We start from the raw sequence: 26,211 nt of genomic DNA on the forward strand, positions 1-26,211 counted from the left end.
GTTGTTGGCAGAATTCAGTTGCTTTTGGTGGTAGGGCCGAGGTCCTGGTTTCCTTGCTAGTTGTCCTCCAAGGACTGCTCTCAACTCCTAGAGTTCACTCCCATTCCTTACCACATTGCCTCCTCCAGTTTTAAAGCAGCAACAGTGCACTGAAAGTTTCTCCCACTTCAAATGTTTGTCTTCCTCTTCTGTGATCATCCAAAGAAAATATTGTGCTTTTAAAGGGCTCATGTGATTGGGTCAGGACCACCAAATAATCTTCCTGTCTTAAAGTCAACTGATTTGGGACCCTAATTACATCTGCAAAATTTCTTTATGGCCATCCCTAAACTAGTGTTTGATTAAGTAACTGGGAGATAGTGTTAAAAAAACGTTGATCCATGACAGTGTTAAAACAGTAAGGCAGGCTGTTCAGGACTATCATGAAAGGCAGAGGATGAAAGAATATTGAGAAGAATATTGAGAATACTGAGGAAAGCCTAGATTGCCTTGAAGAAATTGTAAGTAAAGGTGAACTAAATAAATCTTCATATTCCATAGTTTAAGGACAAAAGATAATTGTTGACAAAACAAGAAGGAAAAGCAAAAGATAAAACTGAAAAAACAAAGTATCATAATTATTAGGTAGAGAGTTATAGCTAAAAACCATAACTGAAAAGTTTAAAAAGTGGTTGCTTTCCTTGAAACTGGAAGTGAGAAATTACTTCCATTCTGTTTTGTGTGTCTTTGTTTTGTTTTGCTCTCTTATAAACTTCATAGGATAATTTGATCCTTTAAACTAAATATATGTATATCTTTCATAAAAATTGTTTAAAAACTGAATGTAAAGATTGCCCTGGCTGCTTGATGAAAAATGGGTTGAAGGTTAAGAGGCTATTACAGAGATGCAACATGAAGTGATAGTAGCATTAAGTGGCATCACCACTGGTGATGATGCTGAAGACAAGGGGATGTTTAGATTAAACGTGAAACATGAGGAATATGATGTTAAAAGTGACTTCCAGGTTTGTGCATGAAGGACTGTATGAGAAAAGGTCTTTACTGAGATAGGGGTTATGTTCTAACTAGAGGATTTGAAGTAAACAACTTGGGGTGGGGGCAGGAGGGGAATGCCATACTTGCCAGATTTCTGTGAAACTCTGGTGGGAAGATTTCACATACACATCCACATAGATGAGAGACTCAGAAGAGAATTCTTAACTGGACGCAGATGTGAGGTATTTTGTAATTAAATATGACTTAAAGATGTGAAAATGGTTAATACCATTTTTATACAGTAGAGACAGATAAAAGATGAAAATCAAAGGCTATATTGTAAGAAATAAAAATATACAAAAGAAGAAAATGAGACACAAATAAAGACTAACCAAGAGGGGTCAGAGAAGGAGAAAGAAAATGAGAAAAAATGTAGAACCATGGAAGCCAAGATTAAACTGTGTTCAAATAAACGGACACGTTAAATACTTGTTAAATGTTGTGTAGGGTTAATACTGAAAAGAGTTTATCACATTAAGCAGCATGAATGTGTGTTTGCTTGGCCCTGCTGTTTTAGTGGAGCAGTAGGTGGACAAGCCAGATTAAAGCGGGTTGAAAGTGAAAGGAAAGGAGGAATGGAACTTTCACGACTGTAGGGAAATGTTCCAAGGAGTTTGGCTATAAAAGATGAGTATATACGCAAGGCAACTTCTGGAGGGATTATGTGGTTCAAGGGGATTATTTTAAATTGGATGACAACAGCGGGTGTGAATACTGATGAGAAGTATTCAGCAGCGAGCTGGCTGAGGGGTGAGAACCCTGATAAAACTGAATTATGTGCCAATGGATCGGAACTTTGATAGGAGAGAGTTTATTAGCCCTTTGTAACAAGAGGGAAGAATGAAAGAATGGGTATTGCAAATGCAGGTGTATTTATAGAGCGTTGTGAAGACAGAGGAGTTCCCATTTGCTAATTTCTCTTGGATGTAAAAGAAACAGTCATTAACTTAGAATGATAATGGAGGCTAAGTTGGAGGTGTGAAGAAAATAAATGTACTAAGGTAGGCTGCAAGGCACTTTTGAAACTTCATTTGAGATTGATAATGGTAAATATAACCTGATATAATTATAACAATATGCTAACAGCCGATAACTAACAACAATGGGGGAGAGTTATTTAGATGAATTCTGTATATCTTAAGGGATCAGGGAATTCTTTTTACAGGAAGAGAAGTAAAGTTTTAGAAAATTTCCCCCACACTTTGAGCCTGATATACACAACCCAACACGTCTAAGCATATCTAACTTACCAAGAGCTAGGTATCTGATCCAAAATCAGCAGTTCAGTTCTCTCTCCTGGAAATTTCCATTTGGGAAACTGAATTACTCAACTGTGTGAAGCTGAACTGAAAGCTCTGACAGTCTGGGAGCCGAGGCTGCCATGAGATAGTCATGATGAGTAAAGAATGCAATGAAGACGGGAGAGTATAGCTCAGTGGTAGAGCGTGTGCTTATCATGCACAAGGTCCTGGGTTCCATCCCCAGCACTTCCATTAAAATAAATAAGTAAATAAATAAACCTAGTGACTCCCCCCCGAAAACAACAAGAAAGAATATAATGATATGTAAGCAGAGAGAGCTGGGCCATAGAGAGAAGCAGGAGACTCAAGCTGACATGCAGGAAGAAGAGATTAAAAAAACATGCGTCCCAGAAAGGCTGAATGAATAGTCTGGGCTTCCATGAGGTTGCTATCATTAAAATATAGCTGATTTCAGGTAAGTTTTCACTGGTTCCTATTCCATGCAACAAAGCACCCTTACTTAGATAAGAAAATTAGGAGGTTTTCATCCTGGCTATATTTATTTCAATACTATGTTGATATTTATATCAACCATAGAAGTTGATATAAAATTTATCTAGACCCGTATAGAATATATAAATAAAGGAACAGTTTTTTCACATAGGAATAGAGATAACTCATTTTCAGTGGACTGAAATGAGAAAGGATAAGGAAAATTCTTTTTTCCCCCTGTTTGTTTATTTGTTTGTTTTTAATAACCCTGTTCTGTCAGTATTTCCCAAAGTAATGTGTAGATAATCTTGTTCTCTCTTTTGGTTCCTAACGACTTCAGCATTGCTGACACCTGTGCTTTAAAAGATCTTTTGGATGTGTGTTATATTTACCTAGAACACAATATTTTACCTGTCATTTAAAATAACTGAAAATCAACCCACAGTTTTAATTACAATTGACACACATTATCCTCAATTCAGGCTGTTAGCAGTGATTTATTTGTGTAGCTAAACAAGAAACTGAAAAGAAAACTGCAAAGCATTCCAAAGAAATAGATGTTGGTTGGATGTTTGGTTCAAAGTGTAATTACTGAGAGTACATATACTGAGATGCAAAAGGCTGCTAAATGGACATATAAATATTAATGAAAAAGATAAAATACTATTATTCATAAAATATTACCATAAATAATATAAGACTTGAGGGGGAAAACGATATAAGATTTTGTAAAGATTGAAATTCAAAATGATATCTGAGAGAAAGTATTGCAGAAATACTTCTTGGAATGGGGTAATTTTATGTCCATGTATTGCTACTTCAATCATGAATTACTTCATTTACTCTCAAAAAGCATTTTAGAATCTCCATATGTGCTTTTTCTAATAGATGAAATAATTGCAAAGTTTTACATAAGAATATCATTGTCAAGTTAATATTTGGTGAAATTAATATTTGGTGAAATTAATAATTGGTGAATATTTGGTGAAATTAATTAATTTCAGATTTCAATAACAAAGAATACAGTGAGATAATTCTCCTCTAACTCAAGATTAAACATCACCTCTAAAATCTCTATAGATTTTATTCTTAACATCCAGACCTAAAAATAATTTATACATATGTAGCTGTGTTAGGAGTATCATCATCACACAATAACTTAATAGAAATTCAAATTCTCAGCCCTCAGCCCCTGATCTATTTTAACAAAGTGATTCTGTTGCATGCAAAGTTTCAGAATCACTGCAGGCATGAACTTTAAATCAACAGGGGTTTCATTATGAAGATAGAGGAGTTGTAACCTGAAAAATATCAGTGATACGAAGAGAAGCCCAATCCTGACCCCCTCACCCGCCCCCAGGTACTAGGATGTTGGGAGAAGAGCGGCTTCAAAGACAAATTCAGGAAATATTCAGACCTTATTTAAAACTTGAAAGTGGAGGGAACAGTCAGTGAAAGTGTAGAGGTTGGCTGGTGGTTTAAACTATAACATGAGTTCCAAGGAAGAGAAAGGAAGAGTTTTCAGAGAAAGGAATATGGTGAAATGGCTCTGGTGAAGAAAACTAGTATGGTAATGATACTATGGGAGAGTAAGAAAACAAATCCATCCTGGGAAATGTATAAAACAATCCGAATATGCTGCCTGCAGACAGCACTCTGTGGTACAAGAGCACTTAAGCACTTAGATTTTAGCAATAAACCCCCTTGTCCATTTGGTTTTACCATGCACTGATTTGGTGCCTTTAGATTAGGTTTGTTTTTTATCTTAGGTTTGATTTAAATCTTTAAAATACAGGGGGAAAATAGTAGTTATTTCACAGAGTTGTCATGGGTATTAATGAGATAATGCTAATGTGTTAAAAAATGACACATACTGCATCATGACTTCAATGAGGGAAAATAAAAAGAGTGAATTCTTTACTTTCTATCATCATACTCAAATTCGTCTAAAATCCCCATTTATGTGGATAGTGGAAGGGATTATGGGTGGAGAAAACTGAACTAGCCAATTAAAATTAATTCAGCTTCTTTTGAATGAATTGGAATCTTTTTAGTGCATACTTAGTGTTTCCAAGCTGTTTATCTTTTCTCCTCCATATGGCGTAGGCGTGTCTCCATGAAGATGGTTAAAGCAGCAGCTGATATGCATACATGTTGCTGTTCTGCCCTCTAAATTCATGGTGTTCTCTGCAGTAGTTCTTGATCACTGGATACTCTGGTGGCAAATGTCCACACCAGTTGAAGCCAGTTAGCATTCAGGCCATTCTCCAGGCACAGACCTACTTTACTGACCAGGTCCCACCTCAGCTTTCATGAGCTCTGCAGATACCGAGTCTTAATCATAACTCTCATCAAGACTAAAGGTTTGATAATCTATCTCTTGGCCTCTGCTGGGGAGCCCCCTTAAACGTTTTATCTTGATAGCCCAAAACAGCTCCACCAGCTCTCAACTCCCAGTTCCAATTCTGAGATCAAATTACAACATCTAGGTCATCAAAGAACCTGAGAGCCGATGGAAACTGGGGTATTCTGGTTACTATCTTTTAAGCACACCATCCTGCCATTTCTCCTCTGGTTCAAAGACACTTATGTAGTGGTCACTTCTCCAGGCAGAAAACTAGGTCTAAGACCCTCAGCTTTTGTCTTCCCACACAACATATTTGGGATGTCTACCACCTCCAGCCCTCCAATGGGACCTCTTCTCCATCCCTTCCTTTAACCATTCAACCCTAAGAACTTGTCCTCCTTTTTCTCACATATATTCTGAGGTCTCTCTGCCTTTAACTTGTAGTAAAAGTTTAGTGATCTGAGCAATCTTGACCTGTCTCTTAACTTGTTTGAAAGGTATAAGTCCCCCTTTTCCCTCAATAAAGCCTGGTTCTATTGTTTCATGGAAGAATTTGAAAGCCAAAGGTAGTCAAAAAAATCATGTGGTGAAAATTGACTTGGATGATACACTTCATATTTTGTCCTTAATGACAGAAAGGCTATGGGGAAATAAAATTTAAATGAGCATGGGAATTAAATTAAATTGGTTTACTGCTTTCAAATATCATCTTTGCTATCTAAGTGATATCTAATGTTTATCACTTAGTAGGTATCAGGCACTATGCTAAGTTCTTTACACATATTATTTCATTTTATCATCACAACAGCTCTCATTTTACAGATGATAAAACTAAGGCATATAGAGGCTAAGCTGTTGATTGATTAATTAAAAGAGCAACAGATTGATTAATTAAAAGAGCCAAGGTTGAATTTAAGCAGTTGTGCACACTAATAGTACTGCTCTTGTTTGGCAACTCTGATGGCTAGAAGTCAGTACATGCTATTTTAAAATAATAATTTAGCATTTTGGCCTACAGATTAGTCTTTTATGAATTTGGTTAGTTTGAATCCATCAGAGAGATTGATCAATTCTTGGAACACAAAAACATAAAAGAGAACATGGAAAATAAAATGATTACAGCTCCATCTTTAAATAAATTAAATTGCAATTATAATATCCTAATCCCACCAGTTGGCACTACAAAATAAAGTCACATTTCTATTAAATACCAAATTGTAATGGGCTTTCAGCTATGTTTGCCCAAATTGGAATTTAATCATTCTCTTTAGATGTTCAGGTAAGAGTGATCTAAAAGGTTCACAGACAACGTGATTGTGCTATAGAGAAGAGGGGTGAAAATGAATAACTAACTTTCCAGTGACAATCTTAAATTATATAAAATTGTTAGAAGAGAGTATTTTTGCTACACTATTCCCTTGAAAAAGAAAGTAGCAAAAGAGGACCTTTAAATCCTTCTTTCTAGTTCTCTGTGTAAAATCTATAAAGAAACAGCGAATCTTTATTTAAGGGTATATAACACTTTGAGAGAATAAATGGGTTGATATATCATGTTATTCAAAAGCAATTGTACATGTAAAAACATCAGTTCTCCCTCTATTATGCTGTAATTCAATATGATTCAAATGGACTTCTTTGGGAGTCACTAGAAAAAAAAGCGATTTGGAAAAAAATCAATAGATGACTATATCAAAGATAATTCAGAAAGAAAAGACTAATGTGAAGAATCTGGTTATATTAAAAAAGAAAAAAACTCAGTACATTATAAAGAAATAATACATAATATAGGGCAGTACTGTCCCCAGATAAGCAACTATATGAACAATACACATTGGAAAAGATTGCCCAGAAAGAGATGCAATTGTGTGTAAGAATTTATTATACACTAACACAGACATCGCAAATCAAATGAGGAATATTTGGTAAGTAGCTCTGAAACAACTAGCTTCCAATTTTAAGAAACTCAACTGATATTTTATTTCATACATCAAATTCAATTTAAAATGAATTACTCATTTGATATTTGGAAGATGAGATTCTGTTGGGGCGATTATGGAGAATGGACTGAGCAAAGCTGTAGAAAACCAGAGTTGGGAGACTAATAAGCAGACTAAACAAGACATGACAAATAAGAAAGAAGTGGTAAAAGATGATATGAAGTCCAGAAAAACAGAACTTGATGGTGAAAGATATATCTCGAATGCAATTTTCAGACTGTAGGACGCAAATAAATAATGGTTCTTTTAATTGAAATAGGTCAGACTACATGAAGAAAGGCTTATGGAACAAATTCTTTAAGTTCAGCATGTGATGCATGAGATGCACAGGACTGGAGTTGATCATAACAGTCCAGAATTCACATAATATGTCTGAGATGGAAATACAGACTTAGTAGAATTCTGCTTCTACAGAGAATCTGAGGACAAAGAAGTGGATAAAGTGACTCAGAAAGAGGATATAAGTGATAGGAAAGCCAAGCATAGACTCTCACAGTGGTGGCAAGATTACAAGCCAAGTATCGTGTCACAGAAAGCAGAAGAATTGCAATAAGGAGCATGATGTCAAAAATATGAAATACAGCTGAGAAATCTCAGAAGAAGATGTCAAATGAACTGAATTCTCTAAATCGGGCAATTAAGAGTTTTTTGGAGATCCTGGCAAAAAGAGTTCCAAAAGAGCTTAAAGGAAAGGCCACGTTGTAGACAGTTTGGGTATAAGTGATAAAGGATGAGAAATCAGGTGAAAAATGTAATTGAGGAAAAGTTATGTGAAATCACATTTTGCCAAGGAAAAAGAGAAAAAAACAGACTCTCTGAAATTCACGTATGTGTCTGGGTATTGATTAGTACATAGATAAACAGCGTATTTTACAAGCATATGTTTTTCAAAAAATAGTTATTTTTATTTGGACAATTACCACTTTACAGCATACTTAAATCAAATATATAAGCCAAATATTAACTACAGCTCCAAGTCAATCTTGAAATAAAAGACACAATTTTGAGATTTTTCTCATATGATATGCTGTGAGAGTTCAGTTATCATAGGTAACTATATATTTAAATGGCATTAAATTCAGTCTTTTAATTCATGAAACAATCAAATTTTACTCTATAATTCAACGGTTCTTAACTTTTTTTTTTGAGAAAACACAATGAATAGCCTGATCTTACATTTCCTTGGTACCTGAAAGTCAGTGTTGCTTTGTCTATCTATGGATTCTGATGACAGAAGAGTATTTCATTGTTTTATACTTTGCTGATTTTTTTTCTTAGAAAAAAAATTCTACAATTTGTTTTCTTAAGGAGAGATGAACTACCTTTGAAGTGCCTCCATTCAAATGTATTAAGCAGACATAGATCGCTCATGAGAGATAGCGTAGCAGTCAAAAAAACGGGCCAGGAAAAATGAACTTCTTCTTCCTTAATATAAAATACTACTGATGAACCAAAGACCCTCACAGTCTAGACTTCTTGTTGTTATGAAAGTGAAGAGAATTCCTATTGATCAGGAAGGAAAACGGAACAATCATGAAATATCACTTGATGAGATGTCACTAGAAATACCTGCTGAGATTTGAAGAACCACAATGCTGTGAAAATCTTTGCCTTAACAGAGATGAACCTTTGAAGATTTGCAAACTTGTTGAGATTTTTCTGGCTTGGAAAAAGTTTTAGTTAAGAAGCAAACTTAGATGAAGAAAGCCAGAAAGAAAGAAAAATGCCGTATGATATCACTTATATGTAGAATCTAAAAAAAAGGACACAAATGAATTATCTACAAAATAGAAACAGACTTACAGACATAGAAAACAAACTTATGGTTACCAGGGTGTAAAGGAGGTGGGAAGGGATAAACTGGGAATTCAAAAATTGCACCTCCTGGGGAGTGATGGACATGTTAACTATCTTGATTGTAGTGGTGGTTTCATTGGTGTATACATCTATCAAAATTCATCAAATTATACATTTGAAATATGTGTAGTTTACTATACAGGAATCATACCACAATGCAGGTGTTAAAAACAAACAAACAAACAAAAATTAAAAAAAAAAAAAGAAGAAGAAACAAACATAGAAAAGATAGTGTCCTGACAGAGTCAAGATTTTGGAATTCTAAATGCCTACTACTGATCGTATCTGTTATTAGAAATTCACAAATAAAATTTTAAATAATTTACTACTCTTCAATAATTTCCCAATAAAAATTACCTAAGAGGTAATCCAATAAAATGCTTCAATAAAAATAATGCAATAAAAATGATCTTATTTCTCAAGCAAGAAAATGGTTAGTTTACTTCAATAAATAAGAAGGACATCAGCTTCTTGGGTGAGGTGCAACAGATTCTATAATTAATAGCTTTCAAAAAAGTCCAGTGTCTGCGATTCAGAAGGATATATGAAGATCTTAGAAATACTCATGTATTTTATCCCTAACTTTTTTAATATAATAAATAGAGAATTCATAAGAGAATTAAGGAGAGTTGACAGAAAAAAATGATCAATTTGAACACACACAGACACAAACAACATTTCCTCACACCAAAAATAGCAAAAAGAATAAAATAAGTGGAAATTAAGATGCACACATGACTTAACTATAAAATTTTAAAGATCCTATTAGTGACCATACACCATACATAAAAATCAACATCATATGGAATAAAATTTTACATGTCAAAATTTGTAGGTCTATTAGACCAGTGATCAATTTATTAAAAAAGGTACTTGGTTAAATTTTGCTTCAGACTCCCTATAAAACCTTCATGAGGGCAAATAAGGAAAGAGAGCTGCTTTCATTAGTCCATATTCTGAGGTCAACAATTATTGAGGCATTGATCAAACTCTCTGCTTGATTGGGGAAGCCAAGACGCCATTCACAAGTGCACACTGTTGACTCACCCTAGTAGACAGGCTCTCTTACTCGTTTACCATAGGTTCATCTCTACATTAAAGCTGTGACTTCTTTCTGGAAAAACTTGTGCTTCCTATATTTTGTCTTACCATAACCCAAATAATTTTGTGTATCTTGATAAATGGGAAGATTCTGTTAAGAGGGATTTGGAATTACAATGGGCATTATGAGGAGCTTCTGACATATCAATAATAATACATTTAAGAGGACCTCTAGAAAAGAAGTGAAACAAAAACTAAATAATATATGGTCAATTTTCTTTTATATATGTTATACTGAGGCCTAAAACAAACACTGATTCCAAGATAGACACTTTCAACAATTTTTTAGCAAGACCAAAGGAAATTAAAAAAAAAAAAAGTCCTTCCAAACTTCTGAAGTCTTCCCTCCTCGTACCCTTTTTTCTCTCTAGCCAGATTTATCTTTACCCATAAATTATACCACTTGATTCCTTTTGCTATTCCCCCAGATCTTCTAGATAATTTGCCCTTTTCTCAGGATATTTCTCAAACCAAAACCACAATGAGGTATCACCTCACATCTGTTACAATGGCCATTATCAAACAAAAAAAAAATGTCAAGTGTTGGGTAGGATGTGAAGAAAAGGGAACCTTTCTGCATAGTTGATGAAAATGTGAATTGATACAGCTATTATGGGAAAACAGTAAGGAGGTCCCTCAAAATATTAAAAATAGAACTGCCAAAAGATCTAGCAATACCAAGTCTGAGTATTGAAGTACTTGATACTAAGTATCATAACACGTATAAAATCAGTATCTCAAAGAGAATTTTGCACCCCATGTTCATTGCATCATTAGTCATAATACCCAAGATACGGAAACAATCTACATGGTCATCAACCAATGAATGGAAAGAGAAAGTGTAATAGTATTCAGCCATAAAATAGATGAAATCCTGTGATTTGCCACAGCATGGATAAACTGGAGGACATTATGCTAAGTGAAATAAGTCAGACACAGAAATTTGCAATGATACTGTATGATCTCACTTTTATGTGGAATCTAAAAAAGTTTAACTAATAGAAGCAGAGAGCAGAATGGTAGTTGCCAGAGACTGGGGAGTGAGAGAAATAAGGAAATGCTGATCAAAGGGTACAAAGTTCAGTTACCTGAATTTTGCTAAGAGAGTAGATCTTAAGTGGTCTCACCACACACACACATACACATACACACAAATGGTAACTATGTAAGGTGGTAATCATTTCAACAACCAAAAACTTAGCTGTTTCCAGAAATTTATCAGCCAAAAATCTATAAACATGGGCAAAATAATTAATTAATAAACCTCCACGTGTCCAAATTTATTCTTCAAAACTTCTAAAGTTTTTCAACACCCTCTTAAGCTCAAGTCAAAGAAGTTGTAACCTGTTTAAAGAACAATGAACTAATTCTCTTTCTACCTAGCCCCAGCAATGGACAAATTTTACATATTAAAAAGCCCTATAGTCAGGATCCAAATTTTGTCCACATTCAGTGAGTAATTCACACAATGCTAATTCCTTGTTTCCATGTAGTACCTAGCCCCTATTCTCCTCAATCCCACCTGAGGCCAAATTCTTAACAGTAATGTATCTGCACTCAGCTTTATTTAGTGTCCAAATTGATTTTTTTAAAATAGTCAATAATTATTTTCCTTCCCCTGGGAAATCAATATTTCACCTAGACAGTTATATACCAAGGGATTTACTGAAGATATGTCCTACTTCTCCCAAGCCCTGAAAGAAGATCTGAAGAATATACAGACCTTTGTGAAGTCACTTCAATCCAGTAAGGACCTGACTTTTCTTAGGTAGATGTTCCCTTAATATGAGACTCTATACATCTACTCATCAAGCTAGTTAAGGGACACAAAGTTTCTAAGGAAAAAACCCAACTCTGCAAAACAACAGTTCATTCTAGGCCAAGGTCTATCAGCTGAAAGAAGGGCATTAACCAAGAGAAGATCACAAATTATCCTAAATTTTCCAAGATAGACAACTAAAAGACAATTAAGGAAATGTCTTGTATTGAACAGCTAATTGTAGATTTCAAGTACCGAAATTTTTGGAAATAAGAATGCTCCTTTATAATGTGACCAAATCAGACATCTCAGAACCACTCTCCTGGGTCACAGAAACTGAAAAAGTCTAAAAGTCAGCTCAGAATATCTCTTCAACAACTACCTATGTGGTAGGTAAAATCATTACAAACCTTTCTTTTTGTGTACACGTGAAAGGACAGGCCATGCTCAAGGGCTTTAACTCAAAACATGGCACACAACAAAGGACCTACTTACAGCCTAACTAAGCAGGCTATAATAAAGATTTATTGTCCCTGTCACAGAGAATCTGCAGCTCTGGTAAATTAGAAAAACTATTCAGTTTTAAAACTTATATCCAAAAATCCATCCATGGATATTTACAGCAGCTTTATTCATATTGCCAAAACTTGGAGGCAACCGAAATGTCTTTCAGTAGATAAATGGATAAATAAGCTGTAGTACATCTAGACAATGGAATATTAGTCAGTGCTAGAAAGAAATGAGCTATCAAGCCATGAGAAAACATGGCTTACCCTAAATGCATATTACTAAGTGAAGGAAGCCAATCTGAAAGTCTACATACTGTTTGATTTCAACTACATGACATTCAGGAAAAAGCAAACCTATGAAGAAAGGAAAAAAAAAAATCAGTGGTTGCCAGGGGGATGGGAGCAAGGGAAAGATGAATCGATGGAACAGAGCATTTTTAGAGCAATGAAAATACTCTGTGTGATACCATGATGATGGATACATGTCATTATACATTTGTCCAAACCCATAAAATGTACAACACCAAGAGTAAGCCATAATGTAAACTATGGACTTTGGGTGATTATGACGTGTCAGTGTAGGTTCATCAATTGTAACAAATGTACCGCTCTGGTGGGGATGTTGATAATGGAGGATGCTGTGCATGTGTGGGAGCAGAGGATTTGTGGGATATCTATGTACCTTCCCTGAAATTTTGCTGTGAACTGAAACTGCTCTAAAAAAGTAAAGTCTTAATTCTAAAAAGCCTATTCAGTTTTGATGCTAAAATCACCATCAAACTTGATGGCATCATATGTATACAATGTCTATTGCTAACTGAAATTATTCAAAAATATTGTTTAAATGTGATATCTGATTAAATATAAAATATTTATACTTCTCTTTCTCCTATTAAACATACATCTATACTTTGAACTCAGCAAGCTTATCATCCTTATCTGATGGAGAATCTAATAACTGCTTCTGTAGCTCAGGAATTGTCCATTTTCGGAACATATCATTTAGACATTCTCAAACACTTACTTAATATTGTGTATTGATGTGTCTTATCTCATAAATGAAAGGAGAAAATATAAAGTATATATTGAATAACTACCCCAGATTCCATTGTAGAATCCTGCTTCTTAACTAAAGAAATCAACTCGAGTAGCTAAGCTTATAGCCCTTTGTAGGGCATGTCAATTTGATTAATATAAAAGGCTAAATATAATCACAGACAGCTGATAGGTTTTTATACTTCACGACTTCAAAATTAACTATGGGAAAAAGGAACATCCTTAATCGCCTCAGGTACTCCTATAAAAACTGGACAACAAATACATGAATTGCTTGGTGTTTTATGCTACCTGATGTAATTATGGTTATAAAGGCAAAGACCTACCATAAATGACATAAAAAATGCACCTAGAAGAAATTCTTATGCAGGCCATTATACTAAGCCAGTTATGCTGACTTAAGTCCTGTGCAAACACCTCTTATAAATCAAAAATAAAAACTCATGGAGAAGTTAAAATATTCCATCCATGAATATGCAACATTTGGCCACCAGTTCTGAAATGAAATACTGAGAATGACTTGATCGTAAGATAAGTTATAGCAAAGCTAGGAAGGCTGAATAGTGGCATAAGATAACCTCAAATGGCCACTTGCTGAAATAACTTAATAAAGTAACTCATGATAAAAGGAACAAATTGTCCACCAAATTAGTTAAACATTGGTGGACAAACTTTTCTCAAGTCCCAATATCAGCTGTAACAGTAAAGTTGCCAGTTGATTGCTAATTGTCTTTAAGCCATTTTTAGGAGCAGTTCATGCTTCTTTCCTGATATTTTAGTCCTACTTATTCTTCTTGCCTTGCCAAGTTGCTTGTTTCCTGTCCAGTGGCTCCGGTAGAAGATTAGATCATTTCTTAGCTTACAAACCCTGGCCACTGTGGTAGTCACATTCTCTTCATCTTCTCACACTTCAGTTGTCCTGAAAGGTGGGTTTGGACTTAATCTGAGTTGCCACCTTTCATGGCAGAATCCACAGAAACTCTAACTCCAGTCTCAACCTGATGACACCCCCAAAAGGCTCTAGCTTCTCATAGATTGAATTTTTTAAATAATAACTTTATTGAGGTATAATTCACATGCCATAAAATTCACCTGTTTAATATGTACAATTCAGTGATTTTCAGTATATTCACAGAATTGCATAACCATCACCTTTATCTAATTTTATAACATTCCCACCACCCATAGTTTGAATTCTAATCTATGAAAGATAAAAAGAGGAGCAGCTAGGAGATAAACTGCTCACCTTCCACCCCGTGACAGACTGTTTTGAGATGCAGCGGTTCCAAGTGGCCCCTCTAGAGATGTCCTGCGTGACCACACAACCAGCTGTGATTTCTTGTAACAACTTGTAACACTCAGTAATGCAGCATCTTCTATTTGATTTCCATCCTATCCGCTTCACTTACTCTTTACCATGCTTTCAATTTTCTGGGGCCAAAATACCCAATAAGATGTTAGTATGCAAGCTCTCCCCCAGGCTCTGTTTTCCAGAGTATGTGTAAAACACATGGCATTCAAGAACCCCCACATTCTGACTTCCATTCTCTCTCCCTCACACACCATCAGAACATGCTAGTCATTATACTCTAATTCTTTCAGACTATTCTTTTTCCAAGAAGTCCACTTTTTTTCCTATGCTATTGTTTCAGCCTACAATATATATTTTTTCTACGTATCCACCCATAAAGTTTTGGTTTTTTTTTAAGTCCCAGAGAAAAAAATCTATTAGATATTTTAATCACTCTTTCCTCTCACTGACTTCCACTTACACTTCTAGTGAAGTATTTACTGCAGCTTGCCTTGAATCGTAGTCAGATTTTATCAACTGTCCCTATCTCCCGCCAAATGCTAATATTTCTTTGGATGTAGGTTTCTGGTTTATTCTCCTTTGACTTTGTATCCCCCAAGCTTCCTGGCATAATGCCTTGCACATAGTAGGTAATCAACAAATGTTAACTTGAATATTAAGTTCCATAACAGGAAAAACAGTATTTCAAATTGATACACTGGTCTTAATTTCAAATGAGATTAGTTTTGCTATTAACCATCGTATTTGCCCTCAGGATTTCATGCCACAAAGCCTTTTTAAATCTTCAAAGCATATTTTTTTCAGAAGACCTGAATTATTTCATTATATTTCTCTTAGCATTTGATTTCAAAAACAAAGAGCTATCTATACATTCCATTCTATCCTAGGTAGAATAGCTTAAAAATTATCTGTTTTCAGAAAATATTTTTGAATATATCTCCAAGAAAAGTAAAGAACATGGACATTTAATAAACCATGCAGAAATTCATGCTGCCTGAGAAATATTACAGTTTACCCAGAATATTCTACTTTTCTCAGAAAATTCAGAATCCTTTCCCATATAAATATATTGTCAGGTATTAGCTAACAATGAATTTTAATCAACTCCTAACAAAAAATTTTGAAGTGTTTATTGCCTTGTAGGTTTCCTGCTTTCTCATATTAGACAGACACATATGAAGGGCTGGTTCTCCAGCTACCCGAGCTTGGCCATAAATAGCAGTGGGTATGTAGATTGTTAAATAGTGTTGTGCTAATTGCATTTCATCTAGGAAAGAAAGCAGTGTTTAGTGGAATTTACTAATGTGCTTTATTTTAATTTCCAGGACACCAAAGCAAGCTCAAGTTATTACATTATACTAATAATTAAATGGTGGCTCATCTAAACGATAGCAAACAACTGATGATGGCACTGTGTCATCAGTATCTGCCTCCTCCACACTACGCAATTCTAATAACCTGCTACTTAGAAGCCTCACACTGAGATGGTAATAAATGGCTTTTGCTTTTAGCAATAAGAATCAAGCCACCCAAGCAGCTGATGCAGGGACTCAAATAATTGAAAGACTGGAGAATCTGAGATCAATTCCAAATCTTTCAGATATTCCAGACACTGATAGGAGTCTGCCTTAAGAATGTTTAGCCCCCTCATTCTTAATTTAAAGCCAAAGGTATCTAAGAAAGATCCAAAAATGTTTCAATATAGGGAACGTTAGAATATCAGATAAATTCACAACTGCTAGAGAGGCATTAATTGATCTCAAGATAGGTGGATATGCCATTTTAAAGCACATCGTGTGTCCATTAGGGCTATAGATGGTCAGTCCTTCTTTTGGGAAGCCGTGTGAATGGTAACTGAGTCCTCTGAATCTGGGCCACTTTCTCTGGACTAAGTTTTCAGAATCTCAGACTGGATTCAACTTTCACAAATGTTATTTATGACAAAACAGTGATGTTGATGCAAAGGTCAGGATTCTACCAATAAAAACTGCTAATCACATAATATTCATGTTCATTACCCATTCTTGGCACACTTCTTTTCCTTTGTGAAACCTACGTATCTTTCTATCTTCATTCTGCTCTGATGCCCAGGACACCTCTACCTATGGAGATTTTATTCTGAAAATATGAATGTGAGTTCCATGAGAGCAGGGATCATTGTCTGTTTTATCCAATGATAAATACCAAGTACATAATACAGTTCCCAGAACATAACTGATGATCAATAAATATTTGGCAAAGGAAGGCTGGAAAAACAGAAGGATGAAAGGAAGTAATGCAAATGGAAAAAGTTTTATCAACCCATTAATTATTTTTCTTCATGTGCCTGTATTGACTCTTTAACAGCAATATATTATGAAAGAAAAGTTAACATTAAATTATTTTAAATTTAGACATTATAAGATAATTTAGACAACATGGTGGTTAAACAGAGCTTAAGACATTTAATATTTCTTAGGGTTCTTTTAGTCTCTGCTGTTCGTAAGGATGAACATAGTAATTAAATCCATGTCTAACCAATATCAGTGAGACTCCGAAGACCTCCTTGCTTGGGTCTTCCTTTCAGAAAGGTACATGAAGCTAGGTTAGTGTCCCAGTTAAACAAAGAAACTATAGCAGATCAGGCTTTTACAATATACCATTACATGGTGAGGAACGTCTAAGTAGATTCATTACGTATAAGGATTTTATCGCATCTGGTGCATTACTCCAACGGGTGACTGAAATATCACTCTAAGATAAAACCAGACTTAAGCTATATGCTAATTCACTTCTTTCAGCTCTGTTTGGCAGAATGCTTTTTAAAATGATGCCACATTTGCTGTGTGAACATGTTATTTCCCTGAAACACAAATTAATTTCTTATGAACATCACATTCACAAGAATTCCAAGGCATATTTTATGGGGGGGGGGGAGTACAAAGGAATATTAAACTGAGATCAGCCAAAAAAGGGAAAGAAATTAAAGAAATGGTGAGCTTTAAATAAAGTTTTAAAATAAAGTCGTCATGAAATTCATTTCCATTTCTCAATTAAATAAAATATAAAAGTTTTATCCAAAAGATTGCAGTGAACAAATATTAAAACAAATGGATGTAAATCACTGGCTTTAAATTTGTTCTTTTTAGAGGTCAGCAACTCATAGTTCAAGGGTCAAAGCAGCTTACAGTATAAAAGCAGCATAAAGTTAGAATGTATAACCTTCAGTGCATAACAGCATAGTACTTCCACTCAGAGTCCCTGGCCTAGAATCAACTCCCCTAGTTTTTGATTATGTGACCTTGAGCAACCTTTCTACTCCAATTTCCACATGCTGCACAATAGAAAGAGGAATATGCTTACTTCTCAGATCTGTGAATACTAACTTAGAACAGTGCCCGGTACACAATAGCAATTCAGAACTAACAGAATATGGCTCATAGATTGAAGGGAAGCCAAACTGGAAGTAATGAGACCACGTGGAGGTCCACTGCATAATCTTGGCAGTCAATGAGCACAACAGTGGCAATGAGAACAGAGAAGAGAAGATTGGTTTAAGAGCTACTTAAGAGTTTCATTCTGCAGGACTTGACAGCTGTTGGAAATGAGTGATGAGATAAAACAGTAAAGGATGATTCTCATATTCCTAACTTGGACAAATGGGCTGATAATTAGTACCAGTTGTACATACCAGAATTCTGAGGGGCTGGTTCCAGAAGAAGGATATAGAGTAAACTCTGAGGTACGTTGAGTCTGTAATGCATATTAAGACTTACAAGCAACGATGTCCAGGAGCAGGTGTTTTATGCACACAGAACTCAAAAGATAGTTCTGGGCCAGAGATATAAATTTGGAATCATGAACATATAAGTAATAGTTAACCCCATGATGTGTGTTAATCAACAAATGCTTATTCAATGCTGACTGTACACCATGCATTGCATTAATAATGGGGAAGTGCCAGTGAGGGGATTTTAAAGGCATCTGCCCTCAAAGAGTCTTCATTTTAGTACATAGGTAGATTTGTACATACATAATTGCACTATAATATATAAAGTAAAATGCTAGGGATATGGATAAAAGGCTGTGGTAGAAACAGAAGTAAAATGTTTCTGCCTGGAAAGGGAACACACATATATATATATATATATATATATATATATATATATATATATGTATGACTGTATATAAATATGTAATAACTGAATCACTATGCTATACACCAGAAACTAATGCTAAGACTACAGAAATATAACTTGGATAATTCAAAAAACTACCAGATGAATTACTTCCCACAGCTAGTAAGTATAAGAGAAGTGAGAGGGGGCAAATGAACATGGATGGAGCCGGCTAAGTGAGTGTCAAAAAAGTACTGATACACTGACTAGGAAGCATGGTTTCTCTTCATCTGCTATCCTTCATGCTTTTAAGGTTGGACTCTTAAGAAACTGTCACCTTTCATGGCTGATGCATAACAGAAAGAAATAAGGCAGAAGAGAGATTGCAAAATAAGGCTTTGCGAAATGATCGGAGCCCAAATTTTAACACAATGATTGGCAAGTCTGGTCTAAAAGAAGGACAAATCCCACAGCTGCAAGACAACAACAAACTTTCACACTTTTAAAAGTTAGCAAGTTATATGATTTATATGCATCACCTCAATAATTTGCCAATATTCTTCTAAACTTGGGGGAAAAAAAGGGTTAACTGGCTACAAACAGATGATCCTGTTTTTTTTTTTTCTTCTTATTTATTGACAAATGATTTGGGAAAATAGGAAAAACACGTGACAATAGTTTTACTTCTGCTTGTCTTCCTTCCCCAATGCTGATCCTGTAACATGAAATCAGCATTCTTAAAGAGATGCATCTCTTTTAATCCTTGTAGAAGAACTTTTTACTTATGCACACATACGTTGGCTACATCTAATTATGGAAAATAATATCATGTTTGTCATTATATGTAAGCAACACAGAAAATTGTGATCCACATTTGAGATAATGACAATACTAATGGTTATAACATACTAGTCCCTTGCTAATTCAATATAGTAGCAATTTCTTAAAGAATTAAATATCCTATTTTCTAGGAGGACTTTGCCCTGATGTAAGAACCAAAGAAAATAAAATACTCGCTTGCCTTTTAATCGCTTTAGAAACAAGATTGTAAAGAGCCAACTTTGTGTAAAAACTGTGACGTCTCAAGAGAATTTTTACATTTCAACTAATTGGTTTATTATGCCAAACTGTAACATTACACTGAAGTTCCAAGAACTGCCAATATTCCATGTCTAATTGACTCAGACAAAAGCTAATCATTTTGCACACTTTATTTTATATTCTCTACTTCCTGAATTTATTTCTGCCTTTATTTTGGAAAGATACTGACTCCACTGACAAACTTAAGTATAAACATTTTTCTGTAATGTGTAAAATCAAAAATGGTACTTCGTTTTGGTTAAGGACATAATAAATTGCTGTGTCTGATTATGGGATTCTAATCCATACTACAACACTCATTTCAGTGCTTCTTTGAAATCCAGTGGCATCTTCATCAACATATCATCAAAAACCTTAATATTACATAAGGTAAACAAATGAAAACTTTAAAATTTTAAAACTTATATGCTGATTTAATAAAAGTTAAGTTCTATTTGCCGTGGGGGTAATATTTACCCTGTAGTGACAGTGCCTAAATTTTAATCAATTTTAACCTCTAGAAATGACTTATATTGACTGGGCTTAAATATCACCATACTTATAACCAATTCAATTACATTTTGTCATATTGTTACCAACTGTATGATTCTAAAACTGAATTAGACCCATTCAGAACTATAGCTAAAATATGACTGTTCATACCACTTACATTTGTAATATGCGTCAAGCACATCATACAGAATTTGTAAAAGGTAAACATTTTGAGACAAGAGTTTTTCATCTAAAACAAAATAGGATTGATTCCAATATAATATTGTTTTCAGTGAAAGGGCTTTTGTTTCACCAGTCATATCTAAAACAAATTACACTTCCAGAATTTAACAAAAAATGAAGATATATATATTGTATACTAGCTGTACATTGTTTAATAGCTCAAAATAAATTCGGCAAATAATTTTTTAAATTCCCAAGCATCAGAATCTGGGTTAAAAGTCATAATTACATGTGTATTAAATTTAGTCTGCAAATTAAAAGTTTACTTAAGACAACGGCAGAACAGACACATAATCACACGTAACTAATGACCATTTACAAAGGTTAATTTTCCTAGATTCCTTTGGGAAATGGGGACGTTCTGAGTGTTACTGAAAAATTGACCTCTGCACCCTGAAAAGCGAATTCAAACTAGGTGGCAGAGTTTGGGGAGCAAAGAAAAGAGCAGCTTTACTGCTTTGCCCAGTACAGGGAGTCATGGCAGGCTAATGACTTAAAGACTGTGAGCCCATCTTGGGGTTGGGGTCTTGAGGTTTCATAGAAAACCTGGATGGAACAGAAAAGGTGATAACAATCAGGGCATTGTATAGGGTGCTGCATTCTTCTTAACCTCAGTGAATCTTCAAGAGGAACTCTGGAGGGTCTCTCCATTCTTCTGAGATTATCAGCCATTATGTCCTTCCTGGAGTGTAGCCTCTGGGTTAAAGTGATTCTTAGTGAAGAATGAATCAGCAGTTTCCCATCAGGGAAGTCAGTTTGTTAGTTTGCTTTCTACTCCTTCACAGGCTGTTGCTAGAACTCAATTTGCATCTGTACTTTTGAGCTCTCTGGAAGAATATGTGAGGAGGAATTGGGTTGTTACTAAGTCCCAGAAGATATGGAAGTAAGGACTTTCCAAGAAGAAAGACAGACTTGAAACTGTCCCGCAGAGTGAGGGATGGGGGAGGACGAGAAGGAAAGAACAGCTTCTCGAAGTAAAGGCTAAGAATAGCATAGTCTTGAAAAGAAGGTTAACCAATGAGAGATTTATATAGGTGACATATTAGAAAAAGCAAAATGTTAAGCAGGGTTCACTCAGTGCAACACAATGATGTGCCACATCTTAAAAGGGCTTTGAGAAAAGGGTATCTCAAGAGTTGTCTCTCAAAGTGCCATGTAGCCCTAATTTGTCCTGGACCATTTCCATTTATACCCCTTACCCAGCATAACTGAAGGAGAATTACCAAGGAAACCACACCTTGGGTGTTTACAAGATAAAGAGATCAAAAAAGTGACAACCTCTAGCCTATATAGAATTGGTCGCCCGGAGGCACCATGACACCACTCTTAAGTCTTATGATGAGAAAATAATTCTGTTGATTGTTATCAATGCTTTATTGTTTGAGCTATGGCTATAAAATCACCCTACCCCATTCCCAAGGTGAGTTCACAGTTTTGAAGGCACTAGCCTGATGTGAGTCCCCTTTGCCTGGCAAAGTAATTAAGCTGTCCCTTTTCTTCTAAGCTCAAGACCCTGTCTCTTGAGTTTCAGTTTGGCTCGTCAGGGACAGGGGCTGATCTTTTGGCAACAGAACCTCAGAATCATTAGGTGGCCTTAAGTCATCTATAGTGATGTTGAATTTTAATCTGACCCTCATATTTCTACAAAGAATTTATCTGAACAAGTGAGTATTACAGATTGTTCTTTTCCCCTGCCAACCTATCAGGGGAGTCCAGATTTAATCAATAATTGATGACTAAAATCGTCAAAAGAATCTTTGTGAGGTTGTAGAAAAATGGAATGAGCTACTTTCACAAGCTAGCTAACAAATTGTACATTCTCCTTGCTATCAGCACAACTACATTTTGGATACTCCCTTAAACACAGTTGTGCAACACAACTCCTAACTAGGCCAGTAATGAATAATTTGTTACTTGTCTCCTCACACACTGATCACCACTTTCAGCACCGATACCACTGATCCCCCTAATTCTTACCTGCCTTGCCACACCTTACAAGTGTGACACTGGTGTTTGTTCGTTTATTTCTAAGACATTTCACAACTTCTTAGTACAAGGGATGCAAAAATGCAGCTGTTCTTTCAAACTGTCATCTTTAATTTTCCTCTCTCAAACGGTTTTCTTTCCACTTTGAACTGTGAAATGTATTCTCCTTAATTAAAAATTCTCAACATCTAATTTTAAAGGTATTTTCTATCTAGTCATTCTTATCTCTGAGAAGTTTTCATTACATTACCATTTTCCACATCACTTAATGAGAAACACAAGTCATATTCAAATGAGAAAATTAACTATTAAATTTGAAAAGGAGCACTAAAAATTAAATAATTACATGTCTGTCAAAACAAACTTCGAGGACCGATTTGTGAGCTGAAATAATGATCAAAATGAAAAGCTGCATCTCTTCTCTGACATGTACCTAAATTTTCTTCATGTTACTTTATTCTTATAGTCATGATATTTCTCTTACCAAATTCAAACTTTTTATGATTCTCCATATCTTTCTTACTTAATACTCTATTTCTGCCATCATTTCCTGACATCCTCCATCTGTGAAAGCTTCTCCACATGGATTGATTGGATTAATACCCTACATCTCACTGTCTTTTATATTGTCTCTTAGTCCTAGACCCTAATTGTTTCATTCCATCTTTTCACTTTGGAGCAATTTCTTGGAAATACTACTTAGGCGTCACAGGTCCTGGCTTAAAAATTAGTAGTAACCATAATGCCCAAGTGGTGAGACCAAAAAAGGCCAGTACAACATGAAAGACTGTTCTACTTCTCAACGCTTAGACCAAGAGCTGTATATCCTAAACATTCTCCCACGTTCACCAGCTTTAACCCTCCCTCAATTTGAATCCAAAAATCATTATTAAAAGTTAGTTACTGACAACCAAAGAAGCATGGATATTGTTGGTGAAACTGAGAGTAGGAACCTAAAAGGTACCCCACCCCCAGCCACCACTCTTGAAAAGAGCTTTCTTATTAAGAAGCGATGCGCATTTCTTAACGCTGGCTCTTAATGCTGCTCTACTCTCTTCCCCCAACCCTAGTTTACTAAGATGAAATATCTAGGAAATAAGCAAAAATTATTAGCAAACAATAAAATCTTCTGAACACAGTTCAGGAAAAAGTACCCTGAATTTTCCTAGCTCTTTTTGGACCGGTGTAGTTTGAAAGTATTTCTAATGCCTGCTCTGTGTCATGTTCGGCAAAAAGCCAAAAGAAGATTTCTGATATACTTAAACCCGGGAATATCAAGTGATTGCTATATTCATGTCACATGTTGCCAACCTTTTAATGTAAAAATATTGAGAGTGGCTTGTATATAAGTAGTAATTATTTTTTTCTGATACCTATGATCACATGATTGAGGAAGAAATTAAAGAATAGTCTTACAACATGTAGAGTAAATGTTCTGGATAGAGAATGTGGTTATTGGTCTAAGCACTGATACTCCAATCACTGTATTTTGACTTAGTCAAATCCCATTTCCTCTTCAGCCCCAAAAGCTAAATTAATACACAGCCAAAATGAATAATTAAAAGAACTAATTTACTTTTCTTTTTACTTTGACACGGTAAGAGTTCTGTCCCTTTGTTAAAACTTTCATTACCAGAATTTTTGCCCACTTTTCTATTTCTGTAATGGCAGGCTTATTTTTCCATTTGGCCAAATATATCTGTGTGTGTGTATATATATATATATATATCATAAATCCCTTGCTTTCTAGTGGAAAAGGAAGATATACAATGAGCCAGATGTCAGCCCCAAATTCCAGCATCTTAGACTGTGGACATCTTCAATTAAAGGAAATGCTAGTCCATTCAAAGATTTTATTTTAGTACCTAGAAACAATCTTTTGCAATCATCTATGATTATGTTACTTAAAAACTACAAATGAAAATAAGGAAATGGATTTTTTAAATTTTTACCTTTTTCAAGAAATAAGACTCTAAAAGACGTTACATGACAACACCAAATTCTACAAGTTCCTGTGTAGAGTAACAGGAACTCTTATCCATTGCTGGTGGAAATAAAAATGGTACAGTCATTTTGAAAGACGGTGTGGTGGCTTCTTACAAAGCTAAACATACTCTTCCTATACAATCCAGCAATTGTACTCCTTGATATTTACTCAAAGGAGTTGAAAAGTTATGTCCACACAAAAACCTGCACAGAGATAATTACAGAACTTGGAAGCAACTAAGCTGCCCTTCTGCAGGTGAATGGATAAACAAACTGTAGTACACCCAGACAATGGAATATTATTTAGTGCTAAAAAGAAATGAGCTATCAAGCCATGAAAAGATGTGGAGGAAACTAAAATGCATATTACCAAGTGAAAGAAGCCAATCTGAAAAGGCTACATACTGTATGATTTCAACTGTATGATATTTCCAAAAGGACAAAACTATGGAGAGAGTAAAAAAAAAAACAGTGGTTGCCAAGGCTTAAGGGGAAGAAAGGGTTGAATAAACAGAACACAAATAATTTTTAGGGCAGTGAAAGTACTGTATATGATACTATTATAAAAGATACCTGACATTATACATTTGTAAAACCCATAGAATGTAAAATACCAACAGTGAACCCTAATGTAAACTATGGCCTTTGGGTGATAATGATGTGTCAATGTAGGTTCATCAGCTATAACAAATGAACTGCTCTGTTGAGAGCTGGTGATAGTAGAGGACGCTGTGCATGTGTGGAGGCGGCGGATGTACGGAAACTCTCTGTACCTTCTGCTCCATTTTTTTTTGCTGTGAACTAAAAAGTGCTCCAAAAATAAATTCTATTTAAAAACACATTTCATTTAAAAGTTTATTGAATAAAGGATATCTTTAATAAGTGCTGGAGCCTAGCACTTATAAACAATGATGAGTGGAGATATAAAAGTGGCGAAAGAAGAAATGTGCTATTCAAGATGATAACAGTGAATTAATTTTTTTTTCAAGTAAGTTTGGGAAACAATTGATTTCCTCATAGCAAGTACTTATCATGGCTTTTACTACGTTAATGTATCTTATAACTATCCATGAGGTTTATATCATTTATATTCTACAAATTTATTTGATAATAAGCTCATTTTTGGTAAGCATTTTTTGAAGCCAGGAACTGGCTGAACATGCTTCTGGAAATGCTCTCATTCACTGTGCTGCTTCCATTCGGTTGTAGGAACTGTCATATTTGATAGATAAAATTCATTCTGCCAATATTCTTGACCACATAAAAATAAATGAAGCAGAATTCCTACCCTTAAGAACCTTATCCTCTGAGTGTGGATGGGGGAGAGGGCAAACATTTACCATACAGCTTAGCAAATGATATGATAAAAATATACACAAATTACAGATTTATAAAATACATAAGAAGGTACCATTGTTCTAAATCTCAGCTCATCAGACTACAGACTGTGAACCAGGGCTATTCTGCATTGCCAGTTTTTGTAAATACAATTTTATTGGAACACAGCCACACACATTCGTTTATGTATTGTCTATGGCTACTTTTGCAGAGTTGAGTAGTTGTGACAGGCCACCTGGCCCACAAAGCCTCAAATATTTATTATCTAGCCCTTTATAGAAAA

At 35.1% G+C, this 26,211-nt stretch overlaps 1 long non-coding RNA gene and 1 other non-coding gene across 2 annotated transcripts in view; one reads left to right on the forward strand and one right to left on the reverse strand.

Moving 5' to 3' along the window:
* LOC116154050 (uncharacterized) overlaps positions 1 to 26,211 on the reverse strand; it is a 570,723-nt gene that overhangs the window by 135,332 nt on the left and 409,180 nt on the right. The gene's annotated exons all lie outside the window — the stretch shown is intronic.
* On the forward strand, positions 2,456 to 2,528 carry TRNAD-AUC (transfer RNA aspartic acid (anticodon AUC)). Its single transcript has one exon. It is a non-coding gene; the product is annotated as a tRNA-Asp (tRNA).

This window comes from Camelus dromedarius, chromosome 7 (genome assembly GCF_036321535.1).
Source record: "Camelus dromedarius isolate mCamDro1 chromosome 7, mCamDro1.pat, whole genome shotgun sequence".
NCBI lineage: Eukaryota > Metazoa > Chordata > Mammalia > Artiodactyla > Camelidae > Camelus > Camelus dromedarius.